General features: G+C 39.1%; 1 pseudogene; it reads right to left on the bottom strand.

Moving 5' to 3' along the window:
* Nucleotides 1-9023: 9023 nt before the first annotated feature.
* LOC116094476 lies at nucleotides 9024-9142 on the bottom strand (annotated as a pseudogene).
* Nucleotides 9143-10553: the final 1411 nt, after the last annotated feature.

Below are 10553 nucleotides of genomic sequence, written 5' to 3' on the forward strand. Positions count from 1 at the left end.
TAAAAGGGGGAACCAATTACCCAATTAAGGAGTTGCAGAGACTGACTATGGAGCAGAGACTCAAGGAAAGGCAAGCTAGAATAAATATAGCTATCTCCTGAGAGGTCCTGACAGTACCTGACTTTTTTTGTATTTCTTAACCATTTTTTTATTGCTTCACTTAAGAACTCTCTGTCCAGATATCTAGCCTTTTTTTTTAAAATTGGGTATTTTCTTTATTTACATTTCAAATGTTATCCCCTTTCCAGGTCTCTCCTCCAGAACTCCCTATCCCATCTCCCCTCCCCCTGCTTCTATGAGGGTGTTCCCCCACCTACCCACACACCCACTCCTGCCTTCCCATCATGGCATCCCCCTACACTGGGGCATTGAACCCCCTCAGGCTCAAGGGCCACTGGGAGGTGGATCTTTTACAAGTAGCTGTGAATCACCTCATGCTGGAGCGCATACTTAGCATCCTCTGCAACAGAAATACTTGCTCTTAATGACTGAGTAATCTATCTAGCTTCCAAATTTTATTTTAAATAAATATTAAGCATTTAAAAATTAATATTGCCAAATTTTACCTTGGCAAGATGAATTGATAGTTCTGACACCATTTTTCCTTGTTCCCAATAGACCCTGGTTTAATCAATTTTTAATCTTTCCTAATTGACAAAGGGGAAGCAGTATCTTATTTTTGCTTTTAACTCATAATTGTTTGCATGATGGTAGAAGTAAATATTATAGGTCATGATCATGTATGTGTTGGACAGTACCTATTCATGATATTTTTATTTTCATTCTGATGTGCTCATCTTCCTTTGGTCTCTAAGGGCTTATTATATATAATTGCAATATTCCCTCAGTTATATATGTAAAAACTACTTTTCTAGTGCTCTGACTTTAATATGTTTAGACAATTTATGCTACAATTCTTCTTCTTTTTTTCTGACCTGTTCAATACTGATATCATGTTTATGGAGTGATTTCTCATCCCCAAGATTATGCAAACATTAATTTATTAACATACAAAGTTCCTAATCATTTTTGATGATGATGTCTCTTGCATTTCTGTTCTGATGGCAAGATTTTACTGCTGATTTATATGCCTTTTCTGCTTTCTTTTTCATTTCCTATTCTATTCACACCCAGGCATTCAATTGGCCCTGCCTGGCCTGTTTCTTTCTCTGCTCTTCTATTTTTAGATATTATGCTTTTAAAAGATTCTGGCACTGATGCTGCATGTCTCATTTCTATAATGGCATAATATCTTTCTAGATGATTCTCTTTTCTTAACTCAGCCTGGTGTTTTATCTGAAAAATAAATAATTCATACACCTTTGATACAGAGAGAATCATTTACATGTCTACCATAATGCTTCAATATTTAAAATCAATTCCAAAACAATCAGGATGTTTGAGTAGCTTAAATTGATTGCTCCAAAGCAAAATTTGAGAACTCTGAGATATATGTTGAGTTCAATTTCACCAAAAAGTCCATTCTTTCTTATTTCATTTTTTAGGTACACTGTAAAGGAAAATGTCTAGGTTTTGTCTCCTGACCTCCTCAATCTCAGAGTTTTCTGGATTAATTAAAAATAATTAAGAGTGGCCTGGAAGATGAGGAAACTGTGATTAATAGTGGTTCTCTTCGTTTGATGGACGCCTGTTCATTCCTATGCTTGTATAAGTGTGATTTGAAGGGGAAAATTCCCACAAGCACTGTGAAACAGCTCTACTCTATTTCAGAATAAAGAGACCTATGTGTACCAGGTTTCCAAAGAGCTCAAGGAAATACAGGATGGGGGTCGGGGTGGGGGTGGGGGTAACCTGGGCTTTCAGATAAAGATCTCTTCATTAATCCTACTTTGTGATGAACTCAAGAATCAAGCTTATGTCCATTTGTACTGTAATCTTATTAGTTCAGTCCCATCAACCAACAAACATTATGTACTTAGTAACACAAAGTATTATTCTAGATATTTTGCATTGAGCAAAAGAGCAAAGCCCCTAGGAAGCAAGGATTCAAGTGGCACAGATTAATCATCGTGGCTGGCAACAGACTATTACAATAGTACTCGGTGAAATATGAAGTTATTTCATTGACTAGCGTCAATTTATTGAACAAAATATTTACTTTACTTCGTGAAAACTAACCAGGATGGAACAAAAGACCAGGGACAAGAATTTTGAGACTCAGAGAGAATATCATGTTAGGTAGAAGTCTCCATTTGTCATAGGCCATTTGTAAAGAAAATTCTCCAAGCAAGTTCTCTCTCTCTCTGTCTCTGTCTCTGTCTCTGTCTCTCTCTCTCTCTCTCTGTATGTATGCATGTATCTATCTATCTATCTATCTATCTATCTATCTATCTATCTATCTATCTATCTATCTATCTAATCTATCATCTGCCTATCTTTCTCTCTACCTGTCTATCTATCTGATATTCACTAAAGGAAAGATGGTGGGCACATTTTTGTGTGTGTTCTGTTGGAAGAGATTGTGTGAGTGGCCCAACACTCTTCTACTTCTTCAGGTTAAAAACAAACCATCAAACAAACAAACCCAAAAAAAAAAACAAAAACAAAAACAAATACAAGAACTCTAAGTTTTCCTTATTTCCTTCTTTCCATTCCATTCCTACTCACCTCCCAACTCAAACTAATCATCAATATATTTTAGCTTTGACCTGAACATAGTTCCTAAATACGCCCTCTGCCCCACTGCTACTACTGTCTTTTTGGGCTAGGTCGAGTGTGTAAACAGCTTCCAAACTTGACCCCACCCTTTTTCTATCTTGCCTTTTGCAATCTGTTTTCCACAGCTAGTCAAAGAAAAATGTTTTAAGGTAAACCAGATTAACCTACTCTGCTTAAACCTTGCTCTGGCTTCTCCCCACCCTTCTGTTAAATCATATTTTCCCATGGTCAAGAAGCCCTCACGGGATCTTCTAGAATGTTTTGGGTTTAGTTTGGTTTTTGGGTTTTTTTGGTTTTTAGTTTTTGTTGTTTTGTTTTGGTGTTTGGGGGTTTTTTGTTGTTTGTTTGTTTTTGTTTTTGTTTTTCCTGCACACACACCCTGCATGGTGTCCTGGTCTTGCTGCTTTTCTTTGTACTCTTCCAACAAGTCCAGCTCACTCTAATTTCAGAGCCCCTGTATGTGCTGCCGGGATCAGCCCTCTATAACTGACTACGTCTCTACCTTTACATTTGAGCTCCAGGATGCTCTTAGAAAACTGTGATGTGACTAGCCTACTCATTATCGCTCTGCATACAGTGGATACAGTAGACTGACCAGGCCACTCTTCTCTGTGCTCTTAAACTAACATGAGCTTGATGTAAAAGAAGGTCTACAGGGACAAAGAGAAGGAAGAAGATAAAGAGGGAAATCCAAACTCTTGTTCTACAAACTTTCTCTTGACATTTCAGTCAAGCTTCTCAGCTGAATGAGCAGAAGAGGAATGTGGTCCACTCTACAGACATTCAAGTGGCCACCCAATGGTCACATGTCCAGTGACAGCTGAAACAGAAATCAAAGAACAGAAAGAGCAGAGGACGTGTAGTCTTGATCATTCCAGTTAAATGTAGATATGCTCATTGAAATATTCTTTAAAATTTCCACACTGTGTTGATCTTAATGTATAAATCTCTGGTAACAAAAACATCCGGACTCCACGACCTTAAACAATGAGGCAAACCTTTGTGGTCATAATAGTTTAGTTGTATAGTAGCTTCAGAGTTAACTAGTGCAAAGGCTCCTGATTGTATAGGGGACTCATTCTCTCATTCCTTTTGGCCTGGCTCAGCATGGGTTTGTCTTCAGATTAACTCAGTGGCTGGCTGCCACAGCTCCAGGCATCTCATACAGACCTCCCAAAGTCCACTGGAAGAAGCAGCGAGTACTCTCTGTCATTTTATTTTAATAAATAAAAAAGCCTTTGTCAGGATCCTTGATCTAATTTTCCTTACTTTTTAGTCATCTAGAAATAACATCTATGCAAATGATTAGATACTATTTCATTGTATAATACTGTACGTAAAATAGGCTTAGGATTATTTCCCTGGAAAATGGTTGCCTGCTACCAAGGAACCAGGAGATCAATGGGGTTTGAACTGTCAACCAACAGAAACTGCCACACACATCCTTCCTACAATCTTTGCCGGTTCTTTCTTCCCTTTGTTTGAGTTTAATTCAGGATAGCAGTTAGATAGGGGTTAGAGTTATTAATCTGAACCTAACTCCATATCGACAACTCTGACCAATAGGTGGGAAAGAAAGGCCAAAGAGCATGCCTGAGGACATTCCAGTGCATAGAGATAAGAAGTATCAGTTGGACATGGAGGTGTCTGATTGTTCTGGCAGTATGTGTATAGTAGAGGATTGCAATTTGATCATCAATAGGAGGAGAGGAGCTCGGCCCTGTGAAAGTTCAGTGCCCCAGTGTAGGGGAATGCCAGGGCCAATAAGTGGGAGAGGGTGGGGTGGCAGGCATGAGGAGGGGGGAGGCAACAGGGGTTTGTTTTTGTTGCTTTTGTTTGTTTCTTTGTTTTTTGGAGGGGAAACTGGTAATGGAGAAATTTACATGTAAATAAAGAAAACATCTAATAATAAAGAAAAAAAAAGAAGTATCAGTTGGAACCTCAGAGAAGGCAGGAGGATGAATGCAGAGTGTGGTAGCTTGGAGCAGGTGGTAAGTTATATCCTGTATAGTTCAAATGATATGATGTTTGAACAGCTGGAGTCATCAACCCTGAGGTCCTTAGGTTGAAAAGTAAAAACAAACACATTATTAGAATAAGCTTGAGAAAGAACAGAAAAGGAGACAAGAAAAAGAAAACACCAGCATAGCCAACTCTACTAAGAGTTGTGATGCGAAGGGTAGCAAGGAAGTGTCACAGAACAGGGCCCCTAAAGGAAAGGATTCCCAAGGTCAGAGGGAATACACTACTCAAGAAAGGGAAGAGAGAACTGCTAGACAATGCCCTTGAACAGAACTCAGGAATGGAATTTTAGTTCTACCTGACAGTTCAGAGGTTCATCTTGACAAGGAGCCAAGACACTACACTCTGTTTAAAAGAAGGAATTATATACTACCAGTCTCATGTGCAAAGCCAGTTAGATGTCATAAAGGTACTTATGAGTGTTTGGTGTTGACCGCTTTTAATTTTCTCAACTAAATGGTAAGGGAGTTGTTAATTAAGAGTGAGAATAGGAGAAAAAATGTCCAGAGAGATAAAAAGTTTGAGCAAAGTAATAAAGAATGAATGTGAAAAATAGAATGGGCTTAAAAAGAAAATACTGGCTGGTTTCTTTATTTGCCTGTTGCTGTACACAAAATTCTAGGCTAAAACCTAGAATGAACTTAATTGGCTTATAATATGCAATGACAATTACTCTGAGTTTATGAGGCACCAGAAAAACAAGTCGCTGTACCCTGTTAGAGACCAGGCCAGCCCACTACAAAACAGAGGGTGACTTCTGCCAGTTCATTCAAACTACAGTCCCAGCTCTGACATATTGGCCATTGAGTGTCTTCATTTAAGATACTCATATCTTAGGCAGCTGGATATATTGATGGTAACAAATTAGGTCATGTTGGCATTATCTATTCTAGGGTGAGATGGACTTTAACACTGCCAGGTGCATGTCACCTCTCCATGGACCATGGCAGTGCAGGAACTGGTCATCACCTAATACCTAGCCTAGTGGTTGGGACAATGTCGGTAAGTACCACCTACATGGGAACTCTGACTCCTCCCCTTGTGGTATGACTTGAATCAACTACGAACTCATTGTGTCTGTTCTCTCATCTGTAAATCAGGACAAAAGTAAAGCTGTTATGCGTCCTACTAAATGAAGCAATCAAGTAAAGAATTCAAGGCTTTGCTGGCGCACAGTAAATAAACACTCATAAATATTAACTGCTTTTTATGATCATTAGTCATTGTTCAGAACTAAGAGGTTCCTGGAACTGGTTGCTAAGAAGAGTAAATCAAGGGCTGGCCCCACCTAGAATGGCGATCCCAAGGGTGTGTTATTCCTCCTTCAGTCTGAGTAACATTATTTTGCACCAGGCTTTCAACAATAGTCTGTTAAATCAAAAATAACAACAAGTAATTGTCTGTGAGTGCACGCAATATCTTTATGTAGCTTTATCTACAAATATTGATCTTCTATCTGAGGGTGGTCCATCGTATGGAAATCAACATACTTTCGTTACTCATTGCAAGAGGCTGAGCCCTCCCATGTCCAGTTCCTTGGTTGGCCTGACTTCCCTTCCTAGTAGTACTGCCTCTGGAACCTACAGGACCTCCTGAATCTTCACTTCTGCCTCCTAAGGATGAAATTATCACTTCTTCATACTTACAAATCTCCCTTTCCACAGGCTGCTATCCTGCCTCATTGAGTTTCTTCAAGGACTGCACCATATAAACTTTCATTCCTTTGGATTGGGGTACTGTCATATTCTCAGCACTCACTCACTTTCCACGATCTCTAATTGAATTCCCTCATGTTCATGGTCTCAAAGCAGCCTGACCTTTCTGTCAAGCCCCCTTCAATACTTTATTGATTTCCATTTGTAATTATTCTCTTTCCCACTTGTTTGCTATTTTTTGCTTACTACAAAATCTTAAAACTCTTATGCAATACACAATGAAATAACCAACTATGAATGAGCCCATATTATCTATGCTGACCTCCAAGGATCCTTTCGATTACATAGCGGCCAGCATTTTCAGATACGGCTTTTTTTTTTTTTTCATCAAAAGAAGAAAAGTACACAAACATTCAACTTTAGTTACATACTTATTTGTATGTTAATACTTGGGGGTGGGGAGTTTACATTGATATCTTCTAGAAACTAAGATGGACTCAGAATGAATGTCACTTTGGGGACAATATGGAATAAGAAACTAGAAAACGTCCATCAACTCTTTGTGACAGAGTTATGGATGTTTATTGTGAAAGCTTTTCCTTTGGTTTGGCAACTTTCACAATAAAATGATTAGGAATAAAACGGTGGCTGAGTGTGATTAAATGACCATCCTGATATTACACTCTGAGGCTGGGCTGAGACCCAAATATAGCTCCAAATCTGATCCAAGTTCCCATGCCTAAACCGGGCCATTTAAGAAGAATCATAATTGTTCCATGTTTAAACAAAGGCGCTAGTACCAGAAAGCCCTAAATCCTGGCTAACCAACTCTGCACACTGACTCTTCCATAAAAGGGATGCTGCTTCAGAGCAGAATGTATTTTCCATCCCTCAGATTCCTCTCTGGGAGTATCAGCCCCTTCATCTTGGTCCCTTCGGGGTGTTTGACATTTATCGTAATGGTGCAGCTTTGCTCCAGGAGCTGTCGCCCCTCTTGAGGGAGCACTTTTAGGTTTTAAAAGTACTTCACATATTCTCAGTGATGACAAACCTTTGTCCTTTTAAAAGATCCAAAAGTTGCTTGAAGCCCAGGCAGGTGAACAAAACCCAAGTTTTACAATAGCAAACCGAGCTACCCTGGGTACAGGCAAGACACCAAAGATGTTTGTGTGTGTTTGGCTTGTTTTATACTTTTAAAATGAGACAGACTTCTAGACTAACAAAGCCTTTCTTCCTAGTGTAACAGAGAACGTCATCCCTGAAGCCTTCCCAGGGTCTGTGTAGGGCTCTTGTACATTGCCCATCACTCCCCTTGCCAACCCTATGGAAACAACATGCCTAACAACTGTCTCCTTTGGTGGCTGGAACTCTACAAGACATGCTTTCTCGCTCTTTCTAACCTGACATTTCATTTTTACTTAGGAATAATAGCTTTGTCGAAATGTGCCTTCATGAGTGAACTGGCTGTTCCCATCAGCTCATGTCAAGCACTGAGCCTGGCCTCTAGCTCAGTGACCTGATGTCTCTACTATCATTTGCTTTCTTTAGTGCTTCATGTTCCAGACTATGCATGCTATGCTATACAATGATTGGAAAAGAATAAAATCACATTACCCTAATGTTTTCTATGGATTACTTTCTTTTTTGTTTTGTTTTGTTTTTTGTTTTTTCAACACTTCACATTTATTTAAAACAAGATTCTTGGTGGTTTAAAATAGTACTAAGTCACTAAGTCCCACTGTTTAAATACTTCCTTGCATTACATATCTAATGTAACTATAAGAACTGCTTGTCATACATGGTCCCCAGGCCTGTGACATCAGCATCATCAGAGAATTTGTTTCAAATGTAAACTGAGTCATAGTACACATCTTAAGTTAGTAACTAAGGATTTGAGAGCCCTCCAGACAATGAACATAAAAGAAACTCTGACTCAAGATGGGGAGTTTGCTGTTGGAGAGATAGTTCAGACATTTAGAGCACATCCTGCTCTTGAAAAGGACCTGGGTTTGGTGGTTCCCAGCACTGATTTCAAGTGGTTCATAAAAGCCAGTAACTCAAGCTCCAAAGAAGCCAACATCCCTGGCCGCTGCAGGCACCTGCGCTGATGTACATGAACTCACACAAAGACACACACATACACACACAAGCACAAAGAAATTCTCTCATAGAAGGATGAATTCAACTTTCTAGACACCCGCTACCGTAGGTCAGAACAGAGACCACCACATCATGCTTTCTGTCAGCTGCTCATCCATACGTCTAACTAGTAATACAAGTCATCACTGAACGCTAACTTCCTTAAAAAAAAAAGAAAGAAACATGAAATACTGATCCTGTGAGGAGACATGTCAATCACTGACTTCTAGCATATTCAAGTCTTTGCTTCTCAATTTAGTAAACTAATATATAATTTAGGACAATGTAAATGTTTGGTAATAAAAGTATTGTAATCACCAAATTTAAGTTTAACATCAAAATATAAAAAATAAGACTAAAGATATATAGTACAAAGGCACAAGTTGGCTTTTCTTAGCAAAATATGGCATTCTAAGAAAAACATACATTTGGTTGTATGTTCTTCCTTCCTTCCTTCCTTTCTTTTTCTTCTTTTCTGGCTTATTATTATTATTATTATTATTATTATTATTATTATTATTATTATTTTGCCTACAGCACCTGGTATTCTCAGGCTGTCTCCCATCCAAGTACTAACCAGGCCCGACCCTGCTTAGCTTCTAAGATCTAACAAGATTGGGCGCGTTCAGGGTGGTATGGCCATAGACCTTTTTTTAAGGTTTATTTATTTATTTCATATATACAAGTACACCATTGCTCTCTTCACACACATCAGAAGAGGGCATCAGATCACATTATAGATGATTGTGAGCCACCATGTGGTTGCTGGGAATTGAACTCAGGACCTCTGGAAGAGCAGTCAGTGCTCTTACCCGCTGAGCCATCTGTCCAGCCCCTTAATTATCATGAATAATTTGGGGCTGCCATCCTTTAATTTTTTCTTTCTTTCTTTTTTACATATTTTCTTTATTTACATTTCAAATGTTATCCCCTTTCCTGGTTTCCCCTCAGGAAAAAAAAAAAAAACCCTATTCCCTCCCCCCTCACTTTGCTGCTTTCTAACTCAAACAATTCAATCAAGACTTTCCACACAGGCATGCCCGGCTACTTGGGTTTTAGGTGATCCCAGAAGTAGTCAAGTTGACAACCAAAATTAGTGATCACACAGAGTGTAGAGGAACAAATCAGAAAATGTTTCTCTTGGACTGAGGGAAACAGCGCCTTCTGTTCATCATGTGGGGGACAGAATAGGAAGAAATAAGACACTGCATTAAGTGTAGGGGACTCGTCATCTGCAGTGAAAAGAACTTACTAGTTTGTGATATTCAGGTAACACCTGTTTGCTTAATTCTTTTAGGTCCAAAAAAAAAAAAATGCTTTATCAAAGGCTTTCCTCTCCTCTTCTGTTCTCCAGTCTCATGTTGACATCTTTTTTAAAAGTAGATATTTTCTTTATTTACATTTCAAATGATATCTCCTCTCCTGGTTACCACTCTGAAAAAATATCAAAAACTAAAACAAAACCAAAACCAAAAACAAAATCTGTTTCCTCCCCCATCCCCTTCTCACTAACCCACCCTCTCCCACTTCCTGGCCCTGGCATTCCCCTACACTGGGGTATAAACCTTCAGAGGACCAAGGGCCTCTCCTCCCATTGATGACCAACTAGGCCATCCTCCATTGCTGGTGGAATTGCAAGCTGGTACAACCACTCTGGAAATCAGTTTGGCAGTTCCTCAGGAAACTAGACATAGTACTACCTGAGGACCCAGCTATACCACTCCTGGACATATACCCAGAAGATGCTCCAACATGTAATAAGGACACATGCTCCACTATGTTCATAGTAGCCTTATTTATAATAGCCAGAAACTGGAAACAACCCAGATGTCCCTCAACAGAGGAATGGATACAGAAAATGTGGTACATCTACACAATGGAGTACTCCTCAGCTATTAAAAACAATGAACTTATGAAATTCTTAGGGAAATGGATGGATCTGGAGAATATCATCCTGAGTGAGGTAACCCAATCACAAAAGCACACACAATGGTATGCACTCTCTGATAAGTGGATATTAGCCCAGAAGCTCATAATACCCAAAATACAATCCACAAA

The sequence above is a fragment of the Mastomys coucha genome, unplaced genomic scaffold (genome assembly GCF_008632895.1).
Source record: "Mastomys coucha isolate ucsf_1 unplaced genomic scaffold, UCSF_Mcou_1 pScaffold16, whole genome shotgun sequence".
In the NCBI taxonomy this organism is placed as follows: Eukaryota; Metazoa; Chordata; class Mammalia; order Rodentia; family Muridae; genus Mastomys; species Mastomys coucha.